The following is a 14,011-nucleotide window of genomic DNA, read 5'->3' on the forward strand; positions in this document are numbered from 1 at the left end:
CCTCGAGCTAATGTGCTCAACTGGGTTGTGGTAGCACAAGTAGGTGCACGAGGTGTTGAATAGTGATTTCGGACAACTCTAGAGCAATTCTTAGCACGTTCGAGGATGAACGTATGTTTAAGTGAGAGAGAATGTAATGACCCGACCGGTCGTTTTGAGTTCTAGCGCGTCATTTGGCGGTTTGAGGCCATGAGTAGCTTCATTTAGGATATTATGACTTGTACGTGTGGTCGGAATTGAAATTCGGGAAATTCGGAGTTGATTTGGAGAGAAAACTCTAATTTCAGAAGCTTTAAGTTGGAGGAATTGACTAAGGGTTGATTTTGAGTAACGTCCTTGGAATCAGGATTTGAAGGTTCCAACAGGTTTGTATGATGATTTTGGACTTAGGGGTATGTACGGATCGGGTTTTGGATGACCCGGGAGTATTTTGGAGCTTATTACGGAAGGTTGGCATTTGGAAGAATTTCATAAATTTGGGTTGAAGTGAATTTCAATATTATCGATGTCCGTTTGGAATTCCGAGTCTGGGAATTGCTCCGTATGATGATTTTGGCCTTAGGAGCGTGTCCGGAAGTGAATTTGGAGGTCCGTAGGTCATTTTAGGGTTATTTGGCGAAAGTTGGAAATTTGGATAATTTGGAGAAGTTTGACCGGGAGTGGACTTTTTGATATCGGGGTCGTATTCTGATTTCGAAAGTTGGAGTAGGTTCGTAATGTGAATTATGACTTGTATGCAAAATTTAAGGTCAATCGAATGTGATTTGATAGGTTTCGACATCGATTGTAGAAGTTGAAGTTTCAAAGTTCATTAAGTTTGAATTGGAGGGTGATTCGTGTTTTTAGAGTTGTGTGATGTGATTTAAAGACTCGACTAAGTTCGTATGACATTTTAGGACTTGTTGGTATGTTTGGTTGGGGTCCCGGGGGCCTCAGGTGAGTTTCGGATGCTTAACGGATCAATTTTTGAACTAAGGGAATGCTGGGATTTTCTGGTTGCTGGTAGAATCGCACCTACAGAAAAAAGGCCGCAGGTGCAACGCTGCAAAAGCGGTAGGGAAAGCACAGAAGCGGAGGTTGGCCAAAAGGCCTGGGGTGGCAGAAGCGGGCACAAACGAGCAGGTGCACATGAGGATCGGGTAAGCGGAAGCGCAGATGCGCTGCATAAGGCGCAGATGCGGGGACTGTTGAACCGAGCTTGAACCGCACCTGCGATGGAATTTCCGCAGGTGCGGAGCCGTAGGAGCGGCTATTGGACCACAGAAGCGGAAATCGTGGCTGGGTAGTGAGGGTTCTTTAAGAACGGGATTTGGCCCATTTTCTTTCATTCTCTCTTGGTTTGGGCGATTATTGGAGAGGTTCAAGTGGAGGTTTTTATCATCAATGGCAAGGTAAGTTATCCCCACCTATTTTGAGTTAAATACATAGTTTTTATATGGATTCAAGCATGGAAATTGGTAGAAATTGTGGAAGTTTTTGTAGAAAACCTAGAATTGGTATTTTTGGATTTTGACTACGAATTTGGTAATGAAATTGGAAATAAATTATATATTTGAGTTCGTGAGGTTATGGGTAATGGTTATCTTTGAAATTTTTTGGAATCCGGGCACGTGGGCCCGAGGGTGATTTTATCGATTTTTCAAACGGAGTTGGAAATTGTTGTTAATAGGATTATAATGAGTATTAGAGTATATATATTTATGGATTTGCTCATTTATTTACTAGTTTTGGAGAGTTGGGCATCAAATTGAGTCGTTTGAAAGGCTTGGGAGCCGGCTATGGAACTTCGGAGCGAGGTAAGTCTCTTTTCTAACCTTGTAAGAGGGAATTAACCCCATAGGTGAATTGAATTAATATGTACTTTCATTTTTGGGGGGCTACGTACGCACGAGGTGACGAGAGTCCGTACGTAGCTACTAGTTATGCCTATGTTCGGGTAGTTTTAGGTTTACACCATGCCTTGTTGATATCGTTATTTAATTATGTTTATTATTTTCCTTGAAAAGAATTGTGATCGAGTATGCTTATTAAATGCTTTGAAAAGAATTGTAATTGAGGATTTTGAGACTTGAAAGTTTTCATTGAATTTCGTATTTTTGAAAAAGAATTTAAGAATATTATAATAACTTAAGAAATCTCTGTGCAACCACGTCGCAAATATATTCCGCGAGCGGGGTAAATTTTCACTACTCTCATGGGAGCAGGTTGTTCGCCTCGGCAGGTTAATAGATGCATCTATGGTTCGTGCCGTTCGACCCTCGGCAGTGCACAGTTTATATTTATATGTTGGGTCGAGCCGTACGACCTCGGCATGACTTGCGCATGATAACTCTTTGGAACTAATAATACTTGATTTTGCTTCATTGGCTTGATATATAAATTGTTAAATGATGAAAATAAAATTTGGGAATTTTTATTAGTAAGAGGATTGTTTATTATTTCTGGTTATTGACTTTTCAGCTATATTATGAAAATCCATGCTTAATTATTACATCAGTATTTTATTGTTAGCCCATAGTAAATGTCGGAGTCAACCTCTCGTCACTACTTCTTCGAGGTTAGACTGGATACTTACTGGGTACGCGTTGATTTATGTACTCATACTACACTTGCTGCACATTTTTGTGCAGGCACACATATCTCTAGTGGCATTGTGAGCGCAGAGGCGCGGTTATTGCGGGAAATTAGGTGAGCTGCATCCTATGTTATGATCCGCATCCAGCAGAGTCTCCTTCAGAGTTAATTATTTCTTGTCTTATTTATATTCCGGACATATGATTTATTTTATTTTACTTCCTAGTTGATACTCATACACTTGTGACACCGGACTTTTGGGGGTATTTACGGGTTGTTCAGTATTGTAGTTGTGAAAATATTTCCATTTATTACGTAATTTCTTTTTTATTATTTAACTAAAGGAAATTATGATTTCAAAATGATAAAATGAGTAATTAAGTTAATCAATTATTGTTGGCTTGCCTGACAGCGGTGTTAGGCGCAATCACGACCTTTAATGGATTTTGGGTCGTGGCACGGCCAGTTGGTCGCTAACGCGTAGAGTAAATTTTGGAGGCTGTTGTTTTGGCTTTCACGATCACGAAGAGCTTCCGCGATCGCGATGAAAGATGTGCCTGGGCAGAATGGTTTTAAGTCGGGGTTTTGCCCATTTCACTCATATTTCACTTGGTTGGGCGACTTTTGGGGTTCTTGAAGAGGAGATTTTTGTCATCCAATGTAAGGTAAGCTATTACCACCTATTGTGAGTTAAATACATGAGTTATACACATATTTATACATGAACATTTATGAAAATTATGGGATTTTGAAAGAAACCTAGAAATTGGTATTTTTGGATTTTGACCACAAAATTGGACATGGAATTGGAAATAAATCATATATTTGAGTTCATAACATTATGGGTAAAGTTTATCTTCGAAAATTTTCAGAATCCAGGCACGTGGGCCCAAGGATTGACTTTATTGACGTTTCGAGCGGAATTGGGAATTGTTATAAATTAATTTATTATGAGTATTAGAGTATATTTTTATTGGTTTGCACATTGTTTGACTAGTTTTGGAGCGACGAGCATCGGTTTGAGGTGTTAGAGTGCCGTTGGAGCCGGTTATGAAACTTCGGAGCGAGGTAAGTCTCTTGTCTAACCCTATGAGGGAGAATTTACCCGGTAGGTGTTATATTCTTATGTACTACATGTTGTGGGAGCTACGCACGTATGAGGTGACGGGTGTCCGTGTGTATGCTAGAAATCCTTATTATGTCTGGGTAGACTTAGGTTCATGCCATGCAATAATTGTACTATTTGATTTATCTTTGCTCGTGTAATTCCTTATTTCTCGTTATGACTTGAGACTAGACTTGCATAGGGTGGTAGACTCGCTATTGTAGAGATGTGATGAGCTACTAGATAATCCGCGGAATAATTTGTGCTTCCCTTATAAATTTCTCCCGCGTTGTGCGTATTCATTGCAAAGATTTCCTTAAATTTCATAACTCACATGTATATTCGTGAGTGGGGTCAAGGACCCGTTAAAGCTTTTTACTCTAATGGGATCGGGCCATTCACCGTGACAGGATTTTGTACCACACTCTTATGGGAGCGTGTCGTTCGCCTCGGCAGTATAATAGATGCATCAATGGTTCGTTCCGCTCGACCCTCGTCAGTGTACACATTATTATGGGATCGGTCCGTTCGCTTCAGCTGTATCATATTTCTTATGGCATCGGATCGTACGACCTTGACATAATCATGCATTATATCGTTAGTAGTCCGAATATTTATGAGATTATCCTTTCACTGACGCCTTGCATTTTATATGGTATTTCGTTTTCATTTGATATTGGCACTTGATATTTTCCGAGTTATTGAGATAGGAAACGAGATTGAGAAGTTTATATCATTACATTATTTTTTGAAAGATTATGTTGGTTACCATTTCATCCCACTATTACTGTTGTGCTTCATATCTGTTTAGGATTTAGTATACTGCTTTATTGGACCTCTAGTAAGTGTTAGTGTCGACCCCTCGTCACTACTTTTCCGGGATTAGGTTAGATACTTACTGGGTACACATTGATTTATGTACTCATGCTACACTTCTGTACTAAATGTGCAGGATCTGACAGGTTCATTTGGTGGTCATCTGGGTGCGTTGGCGCATGTGCTGAGGAGACGTTATATTGAGCTACATTCCGGGCTATGTATCATAGCCCACATAGTCTCCATCGTACATTTTACTTTATCCGGTCTTATTTGCATTCCGGACAGATGTTGTATTATTATTGTACTCCTTAGTAAATGCTCATGCACTTGTGACACCGGGTTTTGGGATGTTCTAGGATTTGTTTATGGTTTGCTTAACCTCGATACACCTTTACTTCTATAATATTTAAATTGTATTGCTCTACAACTTTAGCGCATTTATGTCTCCACCTAATAAGTTTCAGGATTTTAAAAATAATAAAATGAATAACTAAGTTGTTAGTTCACCGTTGGCTTGCCTAATGGCAATGTTGGGTTCCATCACGACCTAAAGTGGATTTTGGATTTTGACAACTTAGTATCAAAGCTCTAGGTTCACTTGGGTCTCACGAATCATGAGCGAGTCTAGCAGAGTCTTGCGGATCAGTACGGAGACGTCTGTACTTATCTTCGAGAGGCTACAGGTCTCTTAGGAGCACTTCCCTTCTTGATTCCTCATCGTGCGATTTGATTCCATCGAAGCACTTCCCTACAGATGTAGTGCATGGGTGTATCTCCCTATGTATTCGAGCGAGCTATTTTCATCGTCCTGTGGAAGGGTGTTCTTTCGTTTCAGCCCTGTATTAGTATTCCTATGGTTTTGAGGCTCTGTACGGATTGTTTATGATGTTCATGAGTGGTTATCGCGCAGTGTTGATGTAAATGGTAGGGTGCTTATTTATGGATTGCGGCAGTGAATGACTCAAAAAGAGGATTTCTCAGTTCATGGTTTAGAGGTTCGACATTTAATTCCAGCGGAGGAAAGGCAATCACACTATGGATGTTTAGGTTTTGATTGATGGAATAACGAGACTTGATATTTTCGAGCGTGGTGGAATTTTCATTTGTGGTGTGGTGTCGTCGTCCTTGTTTGAACGCATTAAGGTTCGCCAGTGTCATAATCTTCTTTGATTTTCCAGCGGGGCAGGGTGTGGTGAAATAGTGTCTAAGAAGCGGTCGTTAGAATTGGAGGTGCGTAGCGGTTTCAAAATCGAATAGGTGTTTTGAATGCTGATGGCTCGAGAAAGATGATCTTCAAAGAGGCTTAGAGTTGGTAGAAATTTATTAGTTCGGGTGCTACAGAGATGGATTGTGATTTGAGGCAATATTTGGGTAGCGAAGGATGAGGAAGGGCATGGTGGGAGATGTCTCGCGGTGGTTGAATTGCTAGAAGGTCAAGTATGAAAAGAAGAGGTCGAGAAGTTTCTTAAAGGAGATAGTTTAACCAAAGTGGGAGTGGCAGAGTAGCATATGGATTCTGTGGTAGGATAGCCACATGCCTTGAGAAGGTTTAGAGCGATTTGGGGGATCGTGGTGGATAGTGACTAGGTCCACGAATTTTATTTGGGATGTTGTATAATGTGCTGAGGAAGGTTGAATATGAAGGAAATGAGTTTGCTTGGAATGAAGGGGGGGTGTAAAAGCTTGATTATTGTTATGGGATACGACGTGACTTCGAGTTTTTAAATGTATTGTCGAACTTTCAGTTGATGTCAATGGGGGATGAGCAAACTTTTACAGCTGGTGGGCGAGCATGGGCTCAAGAGGGTTTACTGATTTCGTGGTAGTTGTACCCAATGCAGCATTGTTGGAAGATGTCAGTATAGAATTCCACAGGAGGGCTATCTCATGTGAACAAGTTAGCGGTTGCGTGATTTTGATAAAGTTTCTATGAGGCGTTCTACCTACAACCCGACAGAAGGTCAAATATGCGATTATGGCTGATAATTCGAAATGTTCATGAAAAGTTTAACAAGAGATTACGAGAAATGTGGTGGGTTAACGGTGCGAGATCATGGTAATTGAGAAGGAGAAATCTTTGTGGGTTTTACATTTATGTGATTGTAGCTTAAAGCTAAGTGGGGGAGCCCACCATCTACGATTGGGTCCGTTGTATGGTTAAGGATCGAGTTTTTGCAAGTGGATTATGAAAGGGACTTGGAGTGTTTCTATGTTAGCATCGGGGGTTTGCGGTGTGATATTAGAGAGATAGAAGAAAATAACTTCGGATTCGTAGGGGATCTTTCAGAATAGGTGTACCATTTGGAGATGCTATTATGCGCATAAGGAGGGTATGAGATGGTTCATGGGTATTGAGATGATGTGGTCTCGTGAATTGGGTCACTCAGAATGAGTTTTGTTGGGTTTCGTTATGTTTTGAATGAAGCTATTTCTATTTCTAAGGCAAGTCAAGAGTAAATTGGAAGAAATAGGGTCGATTAGTAATGGTTTGAATCAGCATGATTGTGGCAATGATCAGTTCCTTCTACGTGTTAAGTTATACATGTGGTTTGTGTTTGTACGTGCAGGCTTGACAGCTACCATGATTTGATTGATTTGGGAGGTATATGATTCAAATGGCCTTGTTATGTATAAATGGATTCCGAAAGAGTTATGGCGATTTAGACCACGACTTGAGGTTTGTATTTTCTGTTGTTATGGGAATTCAGTTGCGTGTTGCAATGGTTCTTCTGAAATGAGTTAAGTGAAAGGTTTCTATCCAATGAAGTGTTTATTATACTAGTAGTTTAGGGGTTCTGACAAATTCTTGTACTCTCGCGTAGCAGCATGATAGGGGTAGTGAGAGGCATGGGAATTGGAAGTTGGGGATCAAGGTTACGGCTCGGTGTTGATAAGAATGTCACGAGCTCGGATGAGCCAAGAAGAATTCAGGTGTTCAGAGTAAGTGGGCATTATCTTAGTGTCGCCTGAGAATGGTGTTATGTGGAAGATGCATTGTGTACTGATTTGCGGATTCTTGAATTGCTTAACAGAATTTGTACGACTGGAGGTATGGATGTGCAAGCCTTGCTAACTTAGTGCGGAAGGTCATAGGAGTATAACCCACGGGAAAATTGTAAAAGTGTGACATGTTAGTCATTTGATTGTTAAGGATTGAAACCAAGTATGGAGATTAGGGTACTATCGCTAATGTGAGAGTTTATGCTTGAAGGGCATTCTATTCTTTTGGTTATGGACTGCGGGAGTTTGTTCCGGATTGGACGGCTGCTCATATGTGTCATGAATAGGGTCATTCTGGATCCTTGAAAAGTTGTTGGCCTAGTATGGTATGATCAGAATCGGCTTGAGGTTCGTTGGCGAGTCTAAAGTGAATGTGTAATCTACGGCAAGTCAGATGTGCTCATTTGGCATAGCATTGCTTATGGAGGAGCCTTTAGGCGTTGGATGTTATTCCCGTCGTCAGTTATTCCATGTAATACTCTATTGTGCCAGGTGGGTTGTGAGACGACTTGATTATTCACATGTATGTTATGATCCCGTATAGCTTGTTGTGTTGTATGAGCAAGATGGCTTTCGGGATGCAGGTCATTTATTGCACCTTAGTCGTGCTTCAGAATTTGTATTATGCACTTAGCGTGCTTGTGGCCGACATTTGGGCATTTCGTAAGTATAAGCATTTTAGCTTGATCGGTGTTTCCTTATTGATCATTATGTGTAGATCGGGTGGCACACCGCCATGAGTACATTGTTTGGATCGGGTGGCACTGCACCACAGGTATGTTGTGTAGATCGGGTTGCACGCCGCAACAGTGTCATATTTGGATCGGGTTGCATGCCGCAATAGTGAGATGTTGAGTACGGTTCCCTATACTTATTTTTGTGTGTCTTGTTTCTCATCTCCGAGAAAGGTTTATAGCATCGGTTGGCTGTTTTATTCGTTTTGCGGGCTGAGTAGCTCTTTGCCAGAGTTTGTTCTTCCTTATGAGTCATATTCGGGTTGTAACTTGTTGGCACATTGATGGCGTCATATAAGATTTAGACGGTGTTTGAGGTGGCTTATTTCCCGAGCAGCTTGTACTAGGTGAGATGAGAATTTTGGACCTAAGATCAGTGTGATCGAGGTATGTAGGGTATATTAAAGAGAAAATATCATTATTTAGTTCAGAATAAGGTAATAGTTCTTGTCACCAGACGCCATTTGTTGCAATCCAAGGATTAGGTATTGATTCGACAGGTGGTAATGAGTTTCTACACATCTCTTTCGTCGTGGCAGTATTGCGAGAGATGGAATGATGCTTACATGTGTTATGAGACGTATTGCGGGCATTGGGTTAGTGAATTTGCAGTTGTTGTGCTTAGAGGAGGTTACCATAGGCAAATGAGTTATGCGGTGCATTGTGTGGTATCGACATGGGTGCTTGATCATGTGTTGGTTCAGCGTGTGGAGATTGATACGGTGTTCGTATGTTAGAATCGGGTCTCGTGGAGAATTCAAGATGTTAGAATTTGGTTCTAAGGCTTGTTAGGTAAGGTTATAGGGAGGATCTTCAGTCTGGCTTGAGCTAATGTACTCACATGGATTGTGATGGCACGGGTAGGTGCACGAGGTGTTAAACAGTAATTTTGGACAACTCCGGAACAGTTCTTGGCACGTTCAAGGACGAACATATGTTTAAGTGGGGGAGAATATAATGACCCGGCCGGTCGTTTTGAGCTATAGTGCGTCATTTAATGGTTTGAGGCCGTGATTAACTTCACTTCATGTTTTATGACTTGTACGTGTGGTCGGAGTTGAATTTTGGGAAGTTCGGAGTTAATTCAGATGGAAAATTCTCAATTCGGAAGCTTTAAGTTGGAAGAGTTGGCTAAGGTTTGAATTTTGAGTAAACAACCTCAGAATTGGAATTTGAAGGTTCTAATAGGTTCGTATGATGATTTCATACTTGGGCATATGTTCGGCTTGAGTATCGAGTGGTTCGGGAGCATTTCATCGCTTATTATGGAAAGTTGGCATTTTGAAAGTTTAAGAATTTCTAAAGTTTGATTTGAAGTTAATTTTGGGTGTTATCGGTGGCCGTTTGAGGTTCCAAGCCTTGAAATAGGTTCGTATCGTGATTTATAACTTTTACGTAAAGTTTGGAGTCATTCCAGAATGTTTTGATTTGATTCGGACGTGTTCATCGAAGTTTGGAAGTTGAAGGCTGAAAGAAAGATTTTGATCGTCGATTCAAAATTTTGATGTTATTTGTGGTGTTTTGAGCCTTTGGATAAGTTTGTATAAGGTATTGGGACTTATTGGTGTGATTGGACAGGGTCCAGGGGGCCTCGGGTGTGATTCGGGGTGGTTTCGGACCAAGTTTGAATGATTTGCTGTTGCTAGTTGCTGGTGTCTGATTTTGTTCTTCGCGAACGCGAAGGGATTCACGCGTTCACGAAGAAGGATTTTGGGGCTGTTGGGATTTGCCCATCACGAATGGGATGAAGGAGACGCGAACGCAGAGCAGAGGCTGGGGTAGCTTACGCGAACGCGACTTGGAAGTCGCAAATGGGAAGAGGAAGGGGAGCTAGGGCTTGTCATACGTTAAGCCTTCGCGAACGCGGCTCGTGGTCCGCGAACGCGAGGCAGTTAGATCTAAAGGCTTCGCGAACGCGGTTAGTTGGTCGCTAACACGTAGAGTAAATTTTGGAGGCTGTAGTTTTAGCCTTCGCGATCGCAAAGGAGCTTCCGCGATCGCGATGATGGACGGGCCTGGGCAGAATGGTTTTAAGTCGGGGTTTTTGCCCATTTCACTAATTTTTCACTTGGTTGGGCGACTTTTGGGGTTTTTGAAGAGGAGAGTTTTGTCATCCATTGTGAGTTAAGCTATTCCCACCTATTATGAGTTAAATACATGAGTTATATATGGATTTATACATGAAAATATATTGAAATGATAGGAGTTTGAAAGAAACCTAGAAATTGGTATTTTTGGATTTTGACCACGAAATTGGACATGGAATTGGGAATAAATCTTATATTTGAGTTCATAACGTTATGGGTAAAGTTTATCTTCGGAAATTTTCAGAATCCAGGCACGTGGGCCCGAGGGTTGACTTTATTGACATTTCGAGAGGAATTGGGAATTGTTATAAATTGATTTATTATGAGTATTAGATTATATTTTTATTGGTTTGCACATTGTTTGACTAGTTTTGGAGCGACGGGCATCCGTTTGAGGTGTTAGAGTGTCGTTGGAGCCGGTTATGAAACTTCGGAGCGAGGTAAATCTCATGTCTAACCCTGTGAGGGAGAATTTACCCGGTAGGTGTTATATTCTTATGTGCTACATGTTGTGGGAGCTACGCACGTATGAGGTGACGGGTGTCCGTGCGTATGCTAGAACTCCTGATTATGTCCGGGTAGACTTAGGTTCACGACATGCTATAATTGTACTATTTGATTTATCTTTGCTCGTGTAAGTTCTTATTTCGCGTTACGACTTGAGACTAGACTTGCATAGGGTTATAGACTCGCTATTGTAGAGATGTGATGAGCTACTAGATAATCTGCGGAATAATTTGTGCTTCCCTTATGAATTTCTTCCGCGTTGTGCATATTCATTGCAAAGCTTTCCTTAAATTTCATAACTCACACGTATATTCGTGAGTGGGGTCAAGGACCCGTTAAAGCTTCTTACTCTAATGGGATCGGGTCATTTGCCGTGGCAGGATTTTTTACCACACTCTTATGGAAGCAGGTCGTTCGCCTCGACAGTATCATATTTCTTATGGGATCGGGCCGTACGACCTTGGCATAATCGTGTGTTATATTGCTAGTAGTCCGAATATTTACGAGATTATCCTTATACTGATGCCTTACATTTTATATGATATTTCTTATTCATTTGATATTGGCACTTGATATCTTCCGAGCTGTTGAGATAGGAAACTAGATTGAGAAGTTTATATTGTTAAAAGAAATTTAGAAAAATTATGCAGGTTACGGTTTCATCCCACTATTACTGTTGTGCTTCATATCTGTTTAGGATTTAGCATACTGCTTTATTGGACCTCTAGTAAGTGTCGGTGTCGACCCCTCGTCACTACTTCTCTGGAATTAGGCTAAAAACTTACTGGGTACGCGTTGATTTACGTACTCAAGCTACACTTCTGTACTAGATGTGCAGGATCTGACAAGTTTATTTGGTGGTCATCTGGGCGCGTAGGCGCATGTGCTGAGGAGTCTTTATGGTGAGCTGCATTCCAGGCTACGTATCGCAACCCACAGAGTATCCATCATACTATTTACTTTATCTTATCTTATTTACATTCCGGACATATGTTGTATTATTATTGTACTCCTTAGTAAATGCTCCTGCACTTGTGACACCGAGTTTTGGGATGTTGTAGAATTTATTTATGGTTTGCTTAACCTCGATACACTTTTACTTGTATAATATTTAATGTATTTCTCTACGACTTTAACGCATTTATGTATCCACCTAACAAGTTTCAGGATTTTAAAAATAATAAAATGAATAACTAAGTTGTTAGTTCACCATTGGCTTGTCCAACGACGACGTTGGGCACCATCACGACCTATATTGGGTTTTGGGTCGTGACACCAAGTGGCATAACCTTACGGTGACAAGTGTAGATTTTTAGGAGAATTCTCTAATAAAGTTGGAGTTTTAAAATTATTTTATAATAAATAACAAAATTAAAAAAATATAAGATTGCCAATTCAATTTGGGTAGTAGTTTCTAATTGGAGTTTGAAAATTATTTTAAAATAAAAAAATAAAAAACATTCATATATATCTATCTATATAGAATAGGAGAAACAAATCAATGTGATGATGCCAAGTGTAACAACAAAAATTCAACAAGTGTCAAATTTTAGGACAAAATTAGTTGGGTTAGTTAATAATTAGTTACTCTTTTTGAATTTGAATTTAAAATAATTAAATATCTATATATTTTTAAGAACTATTATAGAATAGGAAAAAAATATAAATATATAACTTCAATGTAGAGATATATAAAATACTAAGACTAATTTGTTTTTTTGAAATGAGAATTTTAAAAATAAAATCATATGGTCATGTTATATGCTATATGGATAAGATAAAACTAAAGATAAAAACATAAACAATAATTTCAAGAAATAAATAAAATATATAGAGATATAATTTAACTTCTTATGTATTAATCTTAATAAAAAAAATTGATCTTTCATATTAAGTATAAACGGGAAGAAGAATTCAATTTAATTTCTTATTGAAAATAATACAAAAATTATAATAATTCCATTTATTAGTAGATTTGTGACATATATCAAAAGAACTTCTCTATTTAACCTTTGAACTAATTCAACATTATTCATTCAGAAAATTATTATAATTATATTTGTATTATAGATAAACACTAAGTGGAAAAAAAATCAAAATATTGTAGAAAAACAACTAATATATAATTAGGAGAATAGATATAATGTGATTTTATATTAAACTGATAATGTAATAAACCGACCGGTCGTTTTACTTTCTAGATCCCCATTCCCCTAATTAAAACTCCTAGTATGTGCTTCTTCTGTTTTATGACATGCAGGGATGGTTAGTTCGAGTTTGGAAGGGTTCGGGTTGAAATCGAAACACTTAGTTCCTTAATAGTGGCTTAAAATGACTTGAGTCAACATTTTGAGAAATTGACCCCGGAACCGGGATTTGACGGTCCCAATTAGTTCGTATGATGATTTTGGACTTGGGCGTGTGTTCGTATCGGGTTTCGGATGACCCGGGAGCATTTCGGTGCTTAATGTTGAAAGTTGGCGCGTTGAAGGTTTTCAAGTTTTTTAAGTTTGGTTTGGAGTAGGTTTTGGTGTTATCAAGGTCCTTTTGGGATTCCAAGCCTGGGAATAATTCCGTATGGTGATTTAAGACTTGCATGCAAAATTTGGTGTCATTCCGAATAGTCTAAGTATGATTCGGAGTAAGTTGAAAGAACTTGGTGTTCATAAGTTGATTCGATTTGATTTGGGGTGCGATTGTTAGTTTTGATGTTGTTTCACACATTCCGAGGGTTCGATCGAGTCCATTGTATGTTTACGAACTTGTAGGTATGTTTTGACGGGGCCCCGGGGGCCTCAGGTGCTATTCGGACGATGTGCAGAACATGCTTGAACTTGGAAGAAGGGCTGAAGCAGCAGCAGTTCTGGTGCGTTCACACCTGCGAGAAGTTAGCCGCATGTGCGAGCTTGCAGGTGCGAGCCAACAAGCGCAGGAGTGGATGGGAGTGGACTGGCTAGTGTCCGCAAAAGCGGACTCGCTTCTGCATTGGAGAGATCGCAGATGCAGAGGGGGGAAGCATGGCATGGTCGCAGGTGTGTGAGGCGAGCCGCTGAAGCAGGCTCGCAGATGCAGAGTTTTTCCGCAGGTGCAACCAAGGCTGGAGCGTGCGTGTTCCGCAGAAGCGGATGATTTTCCGCAGAAGCAGCCTCGTAGATGCGGCGAAGCTTTCGCAGGTGCGAAAACCG

This window comes from Nicotiana tomentosiformis, chromosome 9 (assembly GCF_000390325.3).
Source record: "Nicotiana tomentosiformis chromosome 9, ASM39032v3, whole genome shotgun sequence".
NCBI lineage: Eukaryota > Viridiplantae > Streptophyta > Magnoliopsida > Solanales > Solanaceae > Nicotiana > Nicotiana tomentosiformis.